We start from the raw sequence: 6,360 nt of genomic DNA on the forward strand, positions 1-6,360 counted from the left end.
TCTGGTGCTTGGAGGTGGGGACGGGAGCTGGAAGACTGGGCTCAGCTGGGACTATGAACTGTAGCAACTACGTGAGCCTCACCAGCAGGGCAGTTATGGCAGCTGGGTTCCCCCAAAGTACATGTCCTGAGAGCACAAGAAGAAACTGAAAGGTCTTTTTACGACCCAGCCTCAAAAGTCATATAGTGTCAATTCTGTTTTCTTTTGGTTGACGCAGTAATAAGCCTACCTAGATCCAAGTGGAGACAACATAGACATCACCTCTGGATGGGAGGGGTTATCAAAAATTTGTATGCAGATGTGGCAGGGAAATGACTGCTTCCTGGCTTCTGCCCTTGCAGGGGTAGGTTTCAGTCACTACTTGCCTGTAACTTTCCAAAATGACCATTTCTTTTCTACTGTGGTCTCCTCTTCCACTCTCCTTCTGGATTTACTTTTGCTCCTTTTTAATATATTAGTGGGATTTTTAGAAAGGAACAAAGATGAACTCATATCTCATTTAATTTCATTATATCTGTCTGATATGGATATTGTCCCCATTTTATAGATGAGGAAACTGAGGCTCAGAAAATTTAGGAAACTTGTCCAGGTTCGCAAAGATAGTAAGTGGTGGAGCCCAGGCTTAGTCGCCTTTATACTATCCGATTAGGCTCAGTGCATAAGTAGACACAATTTACTCCAGCGTCATCTGGCTTCAACAAGTGTTCTAAAACAAGTTTCCTTGTACAGTTCCCTCTGTTTCCTATGGTAACAACCAACAAGTTCGTCTGTCTAGGGCTCATACCCCAAGACCAGACAAGTTCACTTTTTAACCTTCATTCAAACTCAGTGCTTCTAGAGACATGGAAATGTGTTTGGCAATTACTAGCAAAGGGTCAAAAGGCAAAACAGAGGAAACCAACTGGTGGTAACAGTGGCTGAGAGATAATAGTTGTGCAGGAAGGAAGAATGGATTTGCTTCTAGGGAATGGAGGGCAAGGCAAATGACTCAAGTCTAGCCAACCTCAGCCCACCAAAGAATGGCTGATTTACAGCTGCATTGCTCACAACAGCCAACACAACATTGCACGCAACAGTCTTTGGAAAGAGGAACAGGTCAGTTATCAACTTATTGCCTCTCAGCTTCAAATACATCCTTCATTGCCTGCCCTGAAATATTAGTTGATTCTTTTAAGTATTCACCATACTAAGATCTGTCAGTACAAGGTGCTGGAGGAGGAGGGGCTTCTCTTCTCTGGTTCTGGTGTGATCTCAGCAGGACCTTGCAGCATTTTCCAGCACCTGACATCTGCAGCACAGGCAGCTTCTCCGCACCTGGCTCCTGCACCAGCGGTGGGTTCTCTAGCAGGTGGCCCTTGTCGAGCACAATGGTCAGTAGCATCAGCAGCCAGTGGCTTTCCTGTTACCCACTCAGGCAGCTCAAGCAGCTCAAGCAGCTTCATGGCAGAGTTCCACCCACGAGACACTTTCCCATGACAGGAATTCCCTAGCATCCTATAGGGAAGATTCCTGGCAAGTTCCACTTATGCCATACCCCAGTGACCTCTCTGTTAGGCAGTGAGCCATAAATGTGTCCTCTCCAGAGCTTGGATTTTGGTCTCAGGTAGGGGTGGTGTGTTCTTTGGGTACTCTCTCTCCCTCTCCCTCTCCCCCTCTCTCTTTCTCAGCCTTGGGGGCAGTACCTGCTCTTTAGACCTCTCTCTCTAGCATTCTCTTTGTTTTTTACTAGGCAAACCCTCACTACTCCAATCTTGTTATAATAAATAATTATATTTAACGTTTCATGTTCAGATTAGTGTGGTTTCTCTCTCCTGATTGGGCTGTGACACAGGGAGACTCTGGTCACATTATTGTCTGGTCAGACTCTGACCTTCACATTATTGCAACAGCAACTCTTGGCCTAAGAACTAATTTAAAAGTCTAAAAATGAATCTCTGTTGGTAAATGTTTAGATGTGAGGAAAAGATTAACATTAAAAGAGACTTTCTAATGAACATGTCATATTTAACAACCAAGAAATATGTTACAAACCCATTATGCATATAATCATAATGGTCCACTGTCGATCTTGGAGTTTAAGGACCTTGCAGGACAGGATGGCAAGAGCGTTTTATCTTGAATGCCAGCCCCGATTAGCTGTGGTGGGTGCCTGGGCTGAGACAGACATCAAGGCTAGAGAGCAACGATCCATTTGTGATATCTGCCACGGGTAAAAAGTGAAAACGCATGGTTTTTTGTCAGCTGTTGCTTAACGAGTTTTACAGATCAGTAAACTGAGGCAGAGATTTGAATGGGTAGGCCAAGGCAAAGTCCTAACGTGCAGGTGGGGTCTCGCCTCCTGTTCGTGGTCTCCAGTGCCGCACTCGCATCTGCAGCTGCTCCACGCATGCTGATGGTGACTGGAGGTCAGGTAAGAAACACAAACAAATTTAAGGTAAGCCACCTACCTTACATAACTCCTAGGGTCCAAACCCCCCCCCCCAAATTTATTTATAAAAATTATGTATTTATTCTTACATGTTTAAACTTCAGTCACCTTCAAAGTGCTCTCCGTTTGATGCAATATGCCTATTGAGACTTTTTCCACTGCTCAAAATTTTTTGAACTCATTGATTTTGATGCCTTTTAGTGCTTCTGCCATTTTTTTGTTTCATTTCTTCCACATCGGCAAACTATTTTGCTTCGAGGATTTTTTTTCATCCAGGGAAACAAAAAGAAAAGTTGCTTGGGGCAAGATCTGGTGAACAGGGAGTGTGGGGCAAGGGGGTCATCCTGTTTTCGGTCAAACTGCTGAACACTCAGCACAGTGTGGACAGGTGTGCTTGTGAATCACCCATCCTGAAATGGGCAAATGCATTGTCGTCAAAAAAAGCATTCACTGAAGCCGAACGCAGCCTCTCACAGCAATGCCAGCTGATGCACTGATACAGATGGGTTCCCAGAACTATCACCTAGAGAGGGAAACCTGTACTACAAGGAGCTTGCATTCTAGAAGATAAGTCCAGTTTTGTGGGCATCCCCCTTTTATTTGGGCAATCAGATTTATTACCCACCACGTCATAAATAGATATAAAATAAAATGAACTTACAAAGTTTTCTGGCTATAGAAATAGGATGGAAGAAGGGTCATCAAGTTAAGAGAGCCCAATGCATTGCTGTTTACCTAAAGATATATCATACCTTAACTTGGGTTTCAAGCACATTTCAAAATGGCATTTGCCATCAAAAAGTAATGGCACTGAAATTGGACCTAAGCTTATTCCTATAAACATTAAACTCTATAAATAAATGTGTCTGGAAATAATACTTTAAAAAACTTACCACAAGAAATTTTATGTGCAAAGAAAAAGAAGTTTTATTTGCATGTGATTGATGGGGAGATTGATGGGAGAATGATAGCTAATAATAGTTTGGGCTCTGGATTGCAGAAAAAATCGTTTCCTGGAAATTAATGTATGTCCGTTTCCGGAAGATCCTATGAAAATCAGAAATCCAGCTGGTTTAGCCCATTTAGCCCATTTGCCCATTCAGAGTGGTTTCTCAAACATGGATGACTCTCCACCACCAGAGTACACACAGGTTCCCTCAAGGATGTCAAACTCACCTGAGTTCAGTCAAGGCAACACAAGTTCAAACCCTCCTGTTAGACTGCAAAATAAAGAGATTTTTGAAGTAGCTTTCTCACCTAAGGTCAAAGCCTGAGCGCAATTTTAAAAAGCAAAAGCAGAAATTCTTGTTTCTTTAAAGCAGTTTACTGGTTGCCAAAACAAGATGATCTTTTGTTGGCGTTTAAGCAGACGCAATTTTGATAATGTTTTCTCTTTTAACTTAAGACCTGCCTTCATATATCTGCCTATTTATTGAAAAGTTTTACCTGTACATCAGCCTATTAAGGGCATACCACATGAGTGGAGGTCACCCTTAAAATGTTGTCTTTTTTTAAGTTTATCAAGTGTTTTTCTTCTCTTTTTAAAAAAGCATATTTTAATAATTATATTATTACAGTTGTCCCAATTTGCCCCCTTTGCCTGGTACCCTTCTTCCCTCAAAATGTTAGTTTCTGAAGAAATAAAAACAGATAAGTTACATAATACATAAGAAATGCTAGAAGCTTCTCATTTACCAATGGAACCAAAACTTTACAACTCAAAAGAGATGAGAATCTCAGATTTCAATTCATAACATTGTTCAGTTCATTAAATTCATTCCTAAACACACACACCACTGGGCACAAGGTGGGCCTGGCCAAAAAAAAATTACCTATTCAGAATTGTGTTAAATTTATTTTAGAAATACCAGTAATTAACATACACATGTCTTCTGAACTTTTAAGTATTCATAAATTAAATAAAAGAGCAAATAACAGAATCTAATGAAGGAATCTACTGTCCCTCATAATTTATTCCACTAGAAGAGAATTTATTAATAATTCTAACCACAATGCTGTAAAGTGTCATAATTTCAGAGATTAAAGAGCCTAGGTATTCAGTTTAGTGACAGAAGTTGTGGAACAAGAACCCAGTGCCTCTGAATATTAGCTGCACCACACCAATCTACTTTTCGCAGAAACAAATGTCAATTCTCCTTTTTCTATTATGTATATTAAGTGATTCCACCCACATCCAAAATAGAAAGTTATTCTGGTTCTAATAGTCATTTCTATTCCACTTTTGACTAGAAAGTCACAAGTAACCATTTCCTACCAAATACTCTAATGTGTTTTATGGACGTAAAGTTAATGAATTAGTGTTATAATTGTTCTACTTGAAGAAAAACCCAAATCAGTACACCAAATTGTAGCTTAATTCAAGTAGTATTGAATTCAATATTGCATTCAAAAGAACCTGTTAACATGTGCTACTCAACTTGTTATGTGGACCAAGTGACTACAAGAGAAAAAGCACAATAGAAAAAATTTTAAACAATGGAATATCGCCACCTTGTGGCTTAGTGAAGAAGTGCAGCAATTGTTGAGTAGCTTCTAAATACAGTGAACTCTCCTGAGCATTGATCATCCTGATCATCTAACGATCATCCATTAACAATGCTACTCATGTAAATAGCCAATAAAAATGTCTTATCTTTTCCATAATCCCTTCACAGCCATTTTGCTTAATAGATTATCTTCAAGTAAATTGCAGTGGCATTAAGATTCCCCCTAAATGCGCCAAACCTTATTAGTGTCCTTGCTAAAATTCTGTTCTCAAAAGATTGCTTCTCTATCCACCATGACCTAGTACTTAAGATACTACTAGGCAACAAAAAGGCTCAAGTGCAATCCATTTGGTATCTAAAGAACACCTGAAGAATTAACTCCCCACCTACCTTCCTGAACCAAATATTAGAACCACCATCACAACAGCTGCCAACACTTACTGAGAGCATTAACAAACTCAATCCTCACAATCCTGTGTTAAGGACTATTATTACTGTCCTTATTTTAAATAAGAAGGAACTGAGGTACAATGCAGTTAGTAACTTGCACAAGATTATGGTGAAAGAGAAAAAGGGATTTTAAGCAGTTGAAACTAATGATAGCATACGAATCAGTTTTCATGTAAAACCTTGAAAATCCTTCCCGTTAGAGTTTTCTAACAGGGGCCACATGCTAACGTGTTCGGGGAGGCCTGCATGACGGCCTTACAAACTGAGACCTAAAGTAACCACAAAGGATGGTCTGAAATGAAAACTTCCTAAGAGCAGTTCATGGGCGGGTAGTCATGCCCTAGGTCTGTATTTTTCCCAAATAAAGGTCAATCTTTACCTCAGTTGAGTCTTTTTGAATCTATGATAACAGACCTTGGGAATGTCAAGGTAACTTCCCTTTTTCCAAAACCCTTGGCACAGCCACTAGAGCTGAGAACACAAATCCCCTCGTTTGTTATTGTTATCATTTTAGTTGTTGACTGTTGATTATCGTTTACCCACCTATGTAAAAGTCTCTATCGTTTTACCTTTTATCCAATCCCAGAGGTTCCCTGCACCCAGCTTTGCTTTCTCCTGCCTCTCTAATCTACCACCAATAGATTTCATGTAACCCTTTGTCTCCTCCTCTGATTGTAATGTATGAAATAAGTGCTAAGCTGCCACTATCTGGAGCACTTCTCAATCCATTGAGGTTTTGCTTCCCAGCAATTGTAGTTAGTTTGGCTCAAAAAACTCACCAAAAATTCTCTAGAGGTTTGAATGTCTCTTACGTTGACATTGGTATCACAATATAAGTAAGAAATGTTATGAACCCCAGATATTAGAGGAGCTTCAGCAGTATTTCTACCGTAGCCTTAGAAACCAGATGCAGGTTAAAATTACTTCAGTGTAAGAACTTCAAAGAATCTCTTACGGACAGAATGCTAGTGAAAC

The sequence above is a fragment of the Phyllostomus discolor genome, chromosome 4 (genome assembly GCF_004126475.2).
Source record: "Phyllostomus discolor isolate MPI-MPIP mPhyDis1 chromosome 4, mPhyDis1.pri.v3, whole genome shotgun sequence".
Classification (NCBI taxonomy): domain Eukaryota; kingdom Metazoa; phylum Chordata; class Mammalia; order Chiroptera; family Phyllostomidae; genus Phyllostomus; species Phyllostomus discolor.